This window comes from Eupeodes corollae, chromosome 1, assembly GCF_945859685.1.
Source record: "Eupeodes corollae chromosome 1, idEupCoro1.1, whole genome shotgun sequence".
Classification (NCBI taxonomy): domain Eukaryota; kingdom Metazoa; phylum Arthropoda; class Insecta; order Diptera; family Syrphidae; genus Eupeodes; species Eupeodes corollae.
The window spans coordinates 5,437,036-5,452,836 of record NC_079147.1 but is presented as its reverse complement, the minus strand read 5'-3'; the positions used below and the strand labels follow the sequence as shown (position 1 = coordinate 5,452,836).

Genomic DNA, 15,801 nt, shown 5'->3' with positions numbered 1-15,801 from the left:
TTTATAGTTATAAGAAAGCAGATCCTGTTGGGATTCTACCAACTGTCTTGAAATCTTGTTTTGCTGCTCGTTCAAAACTCTTAACTTGTCTTTTTTATGAACCCCTGAGGGCCATTTTTGATAAGATTGGAAAGTTTCTTATATTACACCAATTCACAAATCGAAACCTTAGCAAGGTGTCACCAATGATTCTAAAGTTATTTAGGAAAATGGTTTTTAATAAATTAACTTTTATGATCAAAGATCTCATTCCACCGTTTTATCTCTGGAAGATCTACATCAACTTATCTAACCATTCTTTGCAATGAGATCATAAGCAACTTTGAAGATATTTTTCAATCTTTAATTATTTACAATGACATTTATAAAGCTTTCGATAGAGTCAATCACGACATTTTAATAGCTAAACTATCTGCTATAGTTTTTCATTCGAGATCGAACCAATACGTCACTACACAATCGTATTTATCACTTCCAATATTTGTCACCTCTGGAGTTCCCCAAAGAAGCCATCTTGGACCTTTACTTTACCTTTTCTTTTTGTTAATGACGTTACTCACATCATAGAATCTTTTTTTTTGCCTTATGTTTGCTGACGACATTAAATTGGTAAGATGTATTACATTAGCATTTGATCGAATTTTTCTTCAAAACAATTTAGTTAGTTTAGTTAGCTAGTTTTCTACTCACCAGTTACATCTTTATGTATTTAGAAGTGATTATGCATATAATGTTTCGTCATAACTTTGACTTATTTAATAAATGGTGTCAATGTTCATATGGTCTGCACAAAGAGGAACTTAGAGTCATCTTTGACTGGAAACTAACTTTTTCTATCCACGTCGACTTTATGGTAGCGAAAGCTAACACCTTACTTGGTTTTAAAACCCGTAATTCCAAAGAAGAAGCAGTACCCGTGGCATGACGGTTAGTGCGTTGGACTGTCATTCCAGAGGTCTTGGGTTCGATCACTGCCTGTGCCATCTAGAGTTTTTTTTCACGGGTACTGCCTCTTTCGAGGAATTGACAAATTCTTCAATAGTAATTCTTGTCATGAAAAGTGGTTTTTCAAATTAGCCGTTAGATTCGGCTTAAAACTGTAGGTCCCCTCCAGCCCTAACAACAGTACTCACACACAGAAATGGTTGAAAGTTGAAAGTCAGTAGGCCCTAGTGCTCAACAAACTGTTGCGCCAACCAATTTATTTTCTTTCTTAATTCCAAAGAATGTTGTGACATTTTTGCACTCAAGTCGTTATATTACTGCTACGAGTGTTGTAGACCAGTAATTGAAAATTGCTGTGTAATATGGAACCCGTACTATTCTCTGAATTTAAATCAACTTGAAGCCAACCAAACACGATTTAATACAATAGCAGTCTGTAGATTTAAATGAAATATTTGAACAAATTCATATGGTACAAGATGTAATCTTCTTGACCAGCAAGAATTAAAAAACTAGAAGATAGACTAGATATTTTGAGATAGTTTTCATTCTTGATATTCTTGCCTATAAAATTGATTTCTTATTTTCTCTTTCGTTGATAAAATTACAAGAATTTTGATTATTTTAGAAATATTGTTTAACACTAAACAAAAACACTTTAGTTAAACATAAAAAAATATTCATCATGGAGATAGCAAAGCAAACACAAATATTAATTTACACTTAGCTTAAGAGGCACTTATTGAATGTCTTAAGTTTTATAACTTCTAAGAAATCGATATTACAAAGATACAAAACTTATCTTCATCACACTTGATGTACATTACATAAATACAATAATTTGAGAAGGCCAACAATATTTTTTACTACCCGTGGCATGATGGTAAGTGGACTTTTGTACTGTCATTCAAGAGGTCTTGGGTTCGATCCCTGCCTAGGTGGAATTTGCCATTAAGAATTATGGCTTCGATAACATTTTTCATTAATTTTTTAATTACAAATAGCGTACCTTTGAACAACCGTGGTAGCATCACAATCTGTTTCAATAGATTTGTATGATACCAAATCTCCAAATGTGGTATGTTGAGATTTATTTCGTTGGCATCCACGTTTTTGCTGCTAAAATTGTTCTTTCTGCAAGCCACTAATGATCTGCATTTTGTTTAAGTATACATCGGGAAATATCTTATGAATCAATTCAAGCGAGATATACGAGAGATTCAACCGTAATACTCACGATTCCAGGAATGCTCATCAGTACACTCTCGATCAGAACTTCGGTCGTACTGTCAAGTACAGAGATTCGTTCTTTAGCCGTACTACGTGAATGTGGAATGCCTTACCACACACTCTGTTTTTCTCAGCCATTGCATAATTCAGAAATTCAATATCCCCTTGTGAGTGCGCTTATTAAAAAAAAGAAATAATCGTGCAGAAATTGACCGATAATTTTTTGCATCCAGTTTCATCTGTCTAACAGATATTTTAAGAATGTTTCAACGGATGGATCTTGAAGCATTTGAGCACGAATAATTACTTTCAGTTGTACTCTTTCAACATCACGCCACATTGGCTATGGTTTTTAAGCACGCGTTGATCTCATCAGCGAACTTCGGAATAACGGGTAGTGTTTGTCTGAAATCACCTAAAAGGAGTAATAGAGTAGGCCAAATAGTCTGTCGTTGTTTTCTATATCTTTCTTTGTCCTGCTCAAAGCTTCAAGCGAATGTTTGTGTGCCATAGTACATTCATCCCAGATTATAATTTTACACTGTTTCAGCACTGTTGACAGGGATAATTGTTTTTTTTTTTATATTGCACACTGCGTCTTGGTTATTTTGAATATTTAGTGGCAGTTTAAATACTGAATGAGCTGTTCTTCCTCCATCCAATATTTGATCGTATTTTAGCTAGAATTAGCGAAATATGGAATTTTTTACCCGTTTCACTTGGTGCATCCAAAATAAATAATCCACCTTGTCTTGTGAAACTACGAGTCAAAAATGTTCTTCATTTATTAGTGGGACATCGCGAGCAACAATCACTGCCATTTCTACATTCTTGTATTTTAGTTCAAGGATCCATAATTCACACAATGCATACATGCTCCTTTCAAATTAAAAAATAATTTTTTTAAAAGCTCGCATCTACCCGCTCTTATTTGAAAACCCTTTTTTATGTTCTTTTGATACTACAGTTGAAAAAAACTTCTTATATTGTTCCAACCAAGCAACATTTTTGAATTCTGTAAGACAAATGATGGTTTTCCCTTATAGACGTATTATTAACTTGCTTCATTCACTCTGCTATAAAACTAGTTGCAAGGGAGTTTTAAGTTTTGTAGAAATTTAATTGTGATGGCAATAGAATCAAAAACGCTTTAAAAATCTTAATTTTTGATAATCCATCAATTTATCACGTTTTTAAATTCAAAAGATGTTTAAGGATATTCGTAATTGCTAACATTTTTGTAACAAAACTCGTTTTTAGAAGCCTGAAATTACTAAAATAAGAGAGACAAAATTTACGAAGTTGAAATATGACTCACGTCCGTATTTAAATAGTTGTTTGTTTTAAATATCTTATATTATATAATGAAATAAGGATATGTGGATAAGTTCTTAACAGTTTCAGATTTACAGACTCTAGTAAATCTTATTTCTACAAAAGCTACTGACGGAACTAACAACCTTCAAGCACACAAATCGAAAACTAAAGTCATGACAAATCACACAAAAGGCGATACAATGTTAAACGAAGAGAAATATTGAACGTTGAACGTTAAAGATAACATAACATTTCGGTTAGCTAAAATGAATTAAGAACCAAGAAAATAAAGAGATTAACCGACTCATCAAAAGTAGCTAGAATCATTTCTAGAGCCTTTAACATATTTTAAAATTTGACCAAAATGCAGACACAATGAAATTTATCCTCGACTTTGCTATTCCACCGGTCCTTGCTTACGGACTAAAAACAATGAGATTGACTGCAAAAACAATTAACCAGCTAAGGATATGTCAGACCAAATTGGAAAGGAATATAGAAAAATTCTGTACATACGACCCAGTCAAAGGGTAAGAAATGAGAATATTCGTAATAGAATCGAAATTATTAACTTCAGAAGAACAAAAAGGTTGAAATGGAACTGGGCTACACTTCAGGGCCTAATTTGTACAAAAATGAACGAAATGGAGACTAGAGAACAAGAATCCAGCAGACCGAAAATAGATGGAGTAACTATCTATCATAAATAAGCACAAATTAGAACATTATTAACTTTTAAAATTTTACCAAACTATTTTGTTTTTAAATTCAATATATACAAATTCTAAATTTATAATTGCATAATTTTAATATTGAAAGTTTTTAAATTTTAACAAATATTTTTTTTCTTTTAACGTATTCAATCATATAGTTTATAAAATTGTAAATATCAACAAATATAATAAACGAACTGAGGAAAAGCTTATAAAAATAACAAAAATAATACATTCATTTAATGTCGTATTAATTATAATTCTTTATTAGATTCCAAACACCTCTTAATGTTTATATGGTTATACGGACGGTTTAATTGTTTATTTAGGTTCTATTTAGTGCGTATATGACTGTCATGCCAGAGGTCTCGGGTTTAATCCCTGCCTGTGCCATTTAAGGTTTTTTTTCACGGGTACTGCCTCTTGGAAGGAATTGACAAATCCTTTGAGAGGAATTCTTCGCATGAAAAGTGATTTCTTAAATTTTTCGTTCGAATTCGACTTAACACTGTAGGTCCCCTTCATCCCTGAGACCATTATTCGATAAAAGGAATGGTTGAGAGTTGTTATTCACTCAGCCATAGTTCTCAAGAGACTGTTGCGCCAACTTATTTATATTTTTGTTATGTTTATTACAATTCCAGAGTGGTTAATCGTTTATAAAGGTCCTATTTAACCATTTAAATATGTTTTGAAAACATTCTCCGATCCATTACACAGTAGCTGCAATGCCATTTTGTCAGATACACAGTACCTATTTAATGATTAGAAAATGATATGAGGAAACTATTACAATTGTAAACAGCCTCAAAAAAATCTTTGAACAGTTTAGGCTCAAAATTTCTCATTTAAACATTGCGTAAATGTTTAACTGGCTTTAACATATTCTATGATTTTACGCTGCGTTTATATAAAACGTTTGTAGATCGATAAGTAATAAAAAATGACTAAGATTTACAGACTTTTCGACAAGATGATAAACATTGAAGTCATTCTTGTTCCTAAAAATGCTTATACATTAAAAAGTGAGGGTGGATTTTAGCAAAATGAAATAAAAATGGAAACTAATATATAAAAAATAGAGTAGAACAACATTTTGTTAAATTCAAGATGTTACCGAAAACTATAAAATTCATTGCTTATGATCGTCAAATAAAACAATATCTTTAATGATGGTATCATGTAAACCATTAAAATAAACACTAAAGTCGATAAAACACATCTTTACTTTTTATTACATTTCACTGAAGATACAAGCATTTTGAACAACAAAACACATCATTTCTTTGTATCTCAAGCTATGTTGCTGTTTCTGTTCCTTTTGTAAAATGATGGCAACATTGTTCCTCAGCCTTGAAACACAAATTATAGCTTCCTAGAATTTCAAACCAAACCAAACCAAACCAACCCAGAACCAAAGCAACCAAACAAAACCATCCGTACGAATATATAGTCAGTATGTTTTTATGTTGTTTATAGTTATGGGCAAATTTTAATGGCTATAATTCATTGCGTGAGCACTGCCATATTATTAAATATGCAAATTTACGAATTAAGTCTAACCAAAAGCAAGAGTTTTTCTTATACAAAATGAAAACTGAGGAAGGCTGTCTGGAGCGTAAGGATGAGGAGTTTTGTTTCACAAATTTAATTATTTCCACTAAGTGCTGTGTGAACATTAAGAATTATAATCAATGTTTGCCTTTTTCTTATAAAGGAAGGAAGGCAGGCAGGTAGGTACATGCATACCTACCTATACGATAAATTATAAAACGGTTTTTTATTTAAATAATGTTAAAAGCTTACGAGTGCTTGACAAGCGATGAAAGGATTTAAAAAGTGACTGGCATGAAAACTCGCTGACTTATTGTCCTATTAAGTATAATATTTATACTTACGGTCGTGAAATAAATTCAGATATAACAAAGTTTTGTGTATGTTTGTGTTTAATGAAACGTTTGAATATTTATTAAAATAAAATGAGAAGATAATTTTGTTGTTTTTGAACATGGCAAAGTGTGAAGCAGTGAAAAGTCACTTTAACTTTTATTAAATTTTGGATTCATTTTAGTACCGGTGATAAATATTCGAATATTTTGTCTTACCTTAAGAAACCGTAAGCAAATAAATGAAATTATTTTAATTAGTCCGAATTTTTGAATTGAAATTTTTATAATAAACAAAAATTGATACATATATTTACAAAAATTAAAACTTAAAAAATAATTCCAAAAAAAATTGATAAAAAATTAACACAAATAAGAAACACAAAATATCTTGAGACAAATTAAAGCATTAACTTCAAGTTAAATTCCCCTGATGATGAGTTATCCATTTTAAGGTGTCAAAAGCATAGGCCTAGAATTCATCATCTGTCAAAATAAGTTGTTAGACCAATATTTTTTTAAGTTGAAAGTCTGACATTTACGATAATGGATCGCTTAACTATCGCACAACGCATACAAATTGTTTAAACCTGCTAAAAAAGTCATGATTGTGCCTCAGGCACTTACCTATCGTGCTTAAAGATGAGATTACAGTTTATTTAATCGTCCAACTAAGCAAGTTATTGCTAAAATTGTGGAGAAGTCAGAAAAGACTGGATTGGTAACAGATATTGTAAAGCCTGTGCATCATCGTTTTTCTCGTACCACTGAAAATATTGCTGCTGTCAGTAAAAGTGTTGCCGAAGTGCCGAATTTGTCGATTCCTCGTCGTTCTCAGGAATTAGGACTGTCCTACGGCACATTATGTCGAATTTTGCATTTGGATCAACACCTTGCTTACTTACTTAAGGTATTGCTACAGTCCTGTGTGAACTTTTGGCTCACTCAATAAACTTCTCCATCTAGCTTGGCCCTAGCTAGATGTCTCCAGTGAGGCAGCCATCTAAGTCGTTGGACTTTGGCTTAGTCTGGGTCCGTCGCTGTACAGCTCGCCGTTCCATCGTCTGCTCCACTCCCTTTCTAAAATTTTCTCTCGAAACGACCCAAGGTACTTTTTTTTACAATAAGCGCACACTCAAGGGGATATAACTACTCTTATTATGTAAGGACACAGTGTGAGCAATAGGAAGAGGAGAGAGACGTTGAAATTAGGTGTCGGATCACATTGGTTTTGAATTCCTGAATATTGCAATGGCTGGGAAAAACAGAGTGTGTGGTAAGGCATTCCACATTCGCGTAGTACGGTTAAAGAACGAATCTCTGTACTTGACAGTACGACCGAAATTGGGCTCGAGGGTATACTGATGAGCATTCCTAGAAGATTAAGAATTACAGTTGAACTGTTAAAGGGGAGGAATGCAGCTGGCTATTTATCTTGAGCATAAACCGTTGAAATAAGGGTAAAAGAAGGTTAGACAGAAAGAGGGGGAGAAAAACTTCTTGCATTGCCTTAGAAAACCCAAACATCTTGTGGCAATTTGGGCGACCGCCATAGCGTATGTGATCGTTCCACAAAAGGTGGTTGGTAAAACACTTACCGAGAATATCGAGAGTATCAGTTTCAACTGATTTTATGAGGAAAACATGTTCGAATCGCTTTTACACTTTCCGAGCAAATCATATCATTATTTACTTTTCAACTGATTCAAGTGCCATCCATGGATAATGGAAAAGGGGGTATATCTTGCTTTAATGATACAAGACAGTATTGGGTTTTCGAAGCGATTTTTATTCCCCATTGTACAATGCTGTTTACGTCGGAGCTTATCATAATTTGTCGTTGTTGTTTCACATCCGAAGAAATGGGATGTGAGTCTGAAAACCTGCATTATTCATGTTTTAGACAAACAATACAAACAAGTACAATTTGCAAACATTTCGAGATTCCTTAAATAAAGATTTGGCTTAATGCAGGAAAATATTTATTTTGAAAGGCACAATGAGAAGTGATGAGTGCATTTCCGATGTTATTACTCATTGTGACATACAATCAGCCTGTTCTTTTTATATGTATGTAGTTTGTTCAAGATGTTTTCTCAAAGTTCATCTCTACATAATAAATTTACCGACCTTTACCTAGTTACACACGATACCTTCTTCTTTAAGACGCAAAATAAAAAGAAACCAAAACATCATCATCATTTTTTTTTTCGCTTCCATTTTCTTCTTTAGCCCCATAAGGCCAATGATCCTTGGGATTTCCGGGATTCCACTGAGACACGTAGAAAATCATTTCTAGACAGAAATTTGCTATGTCATTTGATAAATTTGTGAGCTTGAGGTAAAATAACCATTGGAGTGTTAAATATATAGCCTAAGAGATAGCGTTACATTATTCTGATAGAAAAAGATACACAGGTAACATAGAATAGTATATCTACATATAAAAAGATAGATAAACATATATACTTAAATGGGAATGGCAGTCACGAGCAACCTCTACACCTTATTGGTGACCCAATTAGAGCTATAAGGTGTGCTGTTTTTATATTTTGACCTTTAGTTGAGATGGAATTTATTAAACATTACAATTTTTCTTGTATGGATATAGCCTAGGAATTTTTCGTTTCAGAGAATATAAAATTTAAATTATGCAGAGTTTAGAACTAGAGTTTATTTTTTTTTATCATTTCTAAAAGCAAAATAAGACTATCCTTATTAAACTACTTCAATTTATTTCGGAATAAGAAAAAGACTTTAAATACGTAAGCGTCGGTATAGTAAAGATTTTGAAATATGTTTAAGAATGTTTTTTTCTATATTTTCTGCACTATTGGATGAAGTCCATTCATTGAGCTTTTTTATTTACAATAAAAGCTAGATTTGTTTCAAAATATGCATAGAGTGAACAACAAGATATCCTGGGCTATAAATTTTTTCCCAAATGTTTGCTTTTTTAATTTTAAAAAATACATGAATGCATGTTTTGTTTTGAGAAGTGTGAAATGTCAGGAGACTAAAATTTTAAATAAATTAAAATCCATTGACTGATTGCAACACAATATTTCTGTTTTCATTTATATTTGGTTTTAAAAGAAATGACGTATTCATTTCGAATCATTTTTGGGTTTTAGTTTCATATATATTACTCGTATGTACACAAAAAAAATACAAATAAAAGTTATACCTGCAAACTCTTTAATGAAAGTGAAAATTAGTTTTTCAATCAGTTTTTGCGTTTGCATATTGTAACCATTATTACACATCCATTTTTTCCAACAAAGCACATTGAAAAGTTTTGCACTAGCTGTGCAATTTGAATAGTACACTGTGGCGTATACGTACTTTTTATTTGTATATTATACGAATTTCTACTACTTAAAGTTAAACAAAAAATGCATGTTTCGGTAAATTATATACAAACCAGTAACTGGTATACAATTTTAAATGTCAGTTTAATTAAAAGTCACATATCCTATTTTTGGATTCAATTATTGTTCGTAATTTTGTTTTAAAATCATCATCACAAGGTGAGAAGTGACTGGGATGGGCAACACATTTTGCAAATGATTATTTTATTTGCAATGAGTTATTTTCTCAATCTTCCAAAAATATTGTCGACATTTGGTACCTTAAACCAATTTGATGTAGAATTTTAGATTTTATTTAATTTTACTGAAGAATAAAAACATTCAACTAATTTTTTTATTTTAATTTCACCAAAATTCAAGTACGAGTACAATATCTTTTAAAAGATGAAATAAGTTTAAAATCAGTGCCTTTCTTGGTTTTCAATATATTCGTGATAAAAATCAATTTTCACATATTTGAGTAGTATTTTGTTTTAAGTTTCTTTTTTCAATAAAATTTTTTGAAATTGCCATTCATCTTCAATGCATATCCTTTTTTGTCATGTTTGATTCATTGTATGTTTTTGGAAAACACTACACTTCTTGTTGAAAGAAAGAGGAACTTTCCAGTTCACTTGTTTTTTTTTTTTTAATTTTCACACTTTTAGCAAAATTAGATATTCTTAATACTTAATTGGAAAATTCCTTAATTTTAAACGGTACTTAAAATAGAGAATTGAGTACAGTTTAAAACAAACTACTAATGAATTATATATTTTTTACTAGCCGTGTTTTTTTTGGTATTCCATAATTAGTAATAAAATTGCCAAAGAAAAGATCCACAGTAATCTGCTTTTTATATTTGGAAGTTGATACAATTGAATATTTTCCAGAATAATGTATCAAAAATATTTTAAAAAAAAAATTCCAAATTGAGACCAGGGTTGAAATCGTGTAAGCTGATTTTTGATAGTTGACTTTCAAAATCAAGAAAATAAGTCTGTGTAATGTGATTTCAAAGTTTTAACCAAACAATTTGACATTAAATAAAAACTTCAAGAAGGGTTTTTTTTTCGTAGACTACTACATTAACATGTGGTGTTGAAGCTAGCTTGAAGCTCGCCTAAATTCTTTATATACCTGAATCGAGTTGAAATGAGCTTGATTTTCCTTGAGGGTCAAAATTTAAAAACAAAAACCTGTGTGGAGGAGTTGGTTCTACAGATAACACGTTATGGTCTGTTTATTTGCATGTTTGTGTACAAAAAATATAGTTTTGGTTTAATCATATTCTTATATGGTGCTGAACTATTCAGCTCTTCATTGTTTAACACGAATTAAACTATCGCACTTGCACTTTATAAGAAACATCGAAATACCATTTGCATTTTAAAAAGTGCTGTCAAACTTAATCATTTTAAAATTTTCTTTTAAACTGAGATAAACCTTTGGTGGAAACATAGCAAAACTTAATTATATTTTATTTTATTTTGCCAAATAAGGCCAGTGAGTCCATTTTCATTAACAAAACTAAAGAATATCAAGAGTAACAGATTGATTTTTTCCCCAATGGAAAACACATCATTCCAAATGCACAATTACTCAACGAACACAGCCATCGAAAGACAAATGCATTATCAATCGGACCAACATTTGAGATCAAAATCACGTAAGATCCATTCGAGACTTGTAAAAATGGCGAAAATCCATCCGCAGTAAAATTCTACTTTAACTTTTATCGGTAGTATTCATACTGCGGATATGGTTTTTGTTATAGGTGTAAAATCCTACTATATTATTGATAGATTTTCCAACAAAACACGGTTACTTTAGGTAATGTTTACAAATATTATAATCCTAATTTTCATATAATTGTTACATTTGCGAAGGACGGTTAAAAAATCTATTAAACTATTTTTTATTAAGAAACCAAATTTCAGAGTGGTGAAAAAAACATGAAACAAACAAAAAAAAAGGATGTGCTCTTATTTTACATTTAGACAGCTTTCCATTTAAAGTTGTTGTATTACGTCAGATTTGACAATGTTGACATTTTATGAGATTTTCAAGCACTTGAACTAAAATGGGCAGAACCAAAAGATGTATTGACTTCAAATATATTTTTGTATGGATAATAACACCAAAGATTGAGCGGTAGTTTTTTTATAAGTATGCAGAGTTTATTTAAAGTTTAAAAATGTACCTTCCAAAAAAAATTGGTTTTCGAAAAACAATAATTCATAATTTGTATTTAAAAATCGTTAGAGTACTGTTTTCAATTAATTATTTGTAAAAAAAAGTTGTCGGCTTAAGTTTTAAAAGAAGCTGGGATGGAAAAAGTTTGATTTCAAAATCTATTTTTTTTGACGAGATTTTTAGTGGAAAACCAATTTTTAACAATTTTAGTATAATTTTTTAGGTTTTTAGTTTTTGTAAAAAAAAACTGTCAATTTCATTTCTCCCAATGATATTACATTACGTCACAGAATGTTGAAAACAAAATTTCTTTTAAGAGAAAACTGGTTTGAAGCCATAATATCAAATTTTTAAAAAGATATTTAAATCGATAATCATTTTTTACCTTTTTTTTAAAAAATTTCTAAGGTAAAAAAAACACCCCTTCAATATTTGTTTAATCCTTTTTGCATCTTTTTTTATGCATTATTATAAGAATAACAAAATTTAGTTGAGCTATGGACGACGAAAAAACTTCGCGGACAAACGGACGTACGAAAGGTTGTACACACACACGCACAGAAATCTCTCTAAAAATATTTTATTTGGATTCTTGGTACCTTAAAATTTCGATAAATGTCAACATTTTCAATTCGATAATTCGGCCGATTACAAGAACTCCCTATGACAAGTTTAAATTATTTTAAGTATTCAGAAATTATTTATATACAATTTATATTTCAATTAAACCTAACGTTTTAAAGATATCGAATCAAAAATAAAAGCAATTACATTTTGACCTTCAAATATTGTTGAGACAGTATAAGAGCTTGTGCAGAACAAAAATGATTGAAATCGGTTTGTTATTTCTTGAGAAAACTTTCAACAAAATACCTGTTCTATGGAGGGTACCATTCGGAGCACTACAAACATATTTTTTAATATTGAAAGAAGCCAAATTAAGAAAAAAAAATTGTAGCGAAAATTAAAAAATATATATCAGTTGGTTCTTGAGAAAGTTAGAATTTTCAATTTTTGACCTACACATTTGTGTGGAGACTATCGATACTTTAAGTCTTCGTTAAAAACAAAAAAACACATTCCGCGAATCGGAACATAACGTCAAATTCCAAATTTGAAGTCAGTCGACCCAATGCCTAGGGATGTAGGAGCCAGGACAGACAGGCAGGCAGGCAGAATCGGGGGACCCACTTTTTTCAACATCTCTACTATATTAGATCATGTGTGATTAAAATCTCGAGTTCGAAATTTCTAACTAATGGAAAGACTTGCCATATAGTTCCCATATGTCACAAGTAAAAAGTACTACTAAAAGTTGAAAAAAATAATTTTTTACCCTAATGTCTTGGCAAATACATATTAAAAATATTGTGTGTGTAACATTTTTTCCAAGAATCAAACTGTCACTTTTTTGTTATAAAATAGAAGAATCTGCACAAAATAAGATCAGAATATCTCGAAAATAAATAAAGGTATTGATTTTAAATTTTTTTATTCTGCACATATATAAGTTGTTAACATAAAATATTTCTAATAAATATTTGTATTTTATAAGTAATAAAGTGATAAAAATCCTATAATAAAATTGGAAACTATTTATTTTGGCCTGAAAATGATAGGAACAAAAAAAAATTATTTGCCAACATTTTTTATAAAACTTAAAAACCTATAAAATTGATAAGAAATAGTTTTCGACTTAAGTGTTATGACAACAAGGAAAGATATTGACATCAAAGTTTATTTATCTTTCACAAAATTTATTTATAATTGTGTTGTTAAATTTGTATAAAAATAAAAGTTACATATTAACGATGTTTTTGAAGTCTTAAAGACGATAAAATGAAGGGTGTTTAAATAAGGGATTAAAAAAAGCCATTTTTGTGACTTATTCAATTGGTTTTTCAATTTTGCTCTTGCAAAAACTTTCAAGAAGAGACATTTAAAGATACATAAAGGCTTTCATTTTAAAATATTAAACAAATTATCTTTTTTGGACAACGATACATTTAATGATTCAAACAAAAACCATTTAAAAAGCCTAAGATATTCTTAGGTCTTTTATAAATTTGTGTTAAAAAGAGAAATTCTATATGGGCTTTGTAGTTTTGCTTTTTTTTTACAAAATACGTTTAAATCCCTGTTTAAACAATTGAAAAAACGATTTTAAGACATTTTTTGAAAATCTTTTCCACAAAAGTAGAGAATATTTAAAAAAAAAAACATTAAACTCTATAAGTTAGCCATTGAATATTTTTGTAGAACTCGCTTTACCTTTAAAAAATACTTCCAAAAAATATAAAATGTGAGTAAAAACTTTTGTTTTTGTAATTAGGTTACACAGCATCATCAGCGAACCGAAAACTTATAATGTTTAATATTCAAAGCTTTCTTTTGTTACTACCGTTCACGTTTTTTGCCTAAAGCTTCATTGCTATCTATCTTACTTCTATGAACAAAGTATTCCCTGAAAAATTAACAATTTCCAATAATGTATTCTTAAGTTTTTTTTCCATTTGCATACCTGCACTAGTTAATTGCTTCCTTGCCTTTTTACAAAACAATTTCCAGGAAAGCAACACCAAAATTTCCATTTTCTAGGTTCTTTTCTTTCTTGAATTTCATAGCTTTCTTGCTTAAAATAAAACTTTCTACAAGAATAGTTAAATTCATATAGAGCCCCAACAACATCAAGGCCGTACTCTGATCGTCATTTCGACTACATTCTCTATGAGCTCCTTATTTCCTAGGTTTGTGAATCATTGATGAATAATTAATTGGATTCATTTCACATAGAATTGTACCAGTTCCTGCCATAACAATTCCTCCTCGTCAACACGTACCATATATCATAAGAAAAATAAGCTCGAAATAATAAAATAAAAATGGTAACAACAACAACAACATTAATAACGGTACACAAAATCAACATAATCAAACATAAATTAGCATTCTAAGTTTACCTCAACAGTGCTTCTGCATCGCAAACGAGGTACTCTTTGTCAGGTTAACTACGGCCACATACGAGGACTACGACGAGCGACACGTAGGTACGTAAGAGTACAAGGATATTTATATGCAAATGCTAAATGTGTCTGCATTAACAGGTGAAAACGTCACTGGCGTTTCCGCCACGCCGCCGGAGCGACTTTTCAAAACACTAGAGCTAAATATTCGTAGCAGGTAAGAAAAAAAGCCCGAACGAGAACCGCACTCAACAGAGACAGACCACCAGGACTCTAGAACCTATGATAATGAAGACCGAGGCCGCCAGGCAGTCTGGTGCATTTATAAATATTAAATTCCTTTATTGCAGGACGCGACGTTCATAATACTGCAACTGCACGACTCTTACACTCAAGAATTCCACTTTTTTATTATTTTATTTTTTTATTTTTTGTGATTCACGACTCACGATTCACGACATGAAGGACATCAATAAAATTGCATTTCCACTTTCAACACTAACATGCAGACAATGGCCAATGATTATTTTTGTTGTTGTTGCAATTATTACACTGATTCACTCACTATAATAAAATGTTGAATAAATTATAGATAGAAGGCCAAGAGAAGAAGCAAAGTTAATCCTGAAGTCATTCACTCACTATTAGCCACAGGATATTGTGCGTCACCACCAAATACGAAAGCACCGATTGCTAAGAGCAGCGATTGCCTCAACGCACGACAGTCAACTGTCTTCAACACCAAAGTTAGCAGGTAAGTGTACCAAGGACCCAACACAATGCAGGAGATACAACCGAAGACCCACTGCGAGCTGCCGCCTTCCTCAGATTTCTGCACTACGAAATCCTAGCAAAAGTACCAGACCGATTGAATTTCGTACGGAAAAAGGACATTTCCCCATGAGAACTTACTGCATATCGAATTGAGTGATGGGAGTGCGCATGCGCTGGTTCTCGCAATCAACACACAATGCCTACATATGTTCCCAATCTCGCTTAAATATCCTTCTCCTTCTTTGAGATACAACATTCAGGATACTGTACCGCCATCGCCACCATGCCATCAGCCCATCCAGCCAGCCGTGATATGCCATCTCCAACGTACAACACACTGGATTGCTAGGCTTTTTACATTAAGTAAGTCGTCCTGTCATAACGCTACTCACTCCGCACCATCGTCATCGCTATTGCCACACGCCGC

General features: G+C 31.5%; 1 protein-coding gene across 2 annotated transcripts in view; it reads right to left on the bottom strand.

The window, feature by feature from the left end:
- The window catches only part of LOC129939869 (muscarinic acetylcholine receptor gar-2), a 128,640-nt gene extending 113,300 nt beyond the window's left edge, over positions 1–15,340 (bottom strand). For both annotated transcript variants that reach the window (XM_056048048.1, XM_056048047.1), the window contains exon 1: positions 14,598–15,340. The gene's annotated coding sequence lies outside the window, so the exon portion shown is untranslated. The remainder of the gene's footprint in view (positions 1–14,597) is intronic.
- Positions 15,341–15,801: the final 461 nt, after the last annotated feature.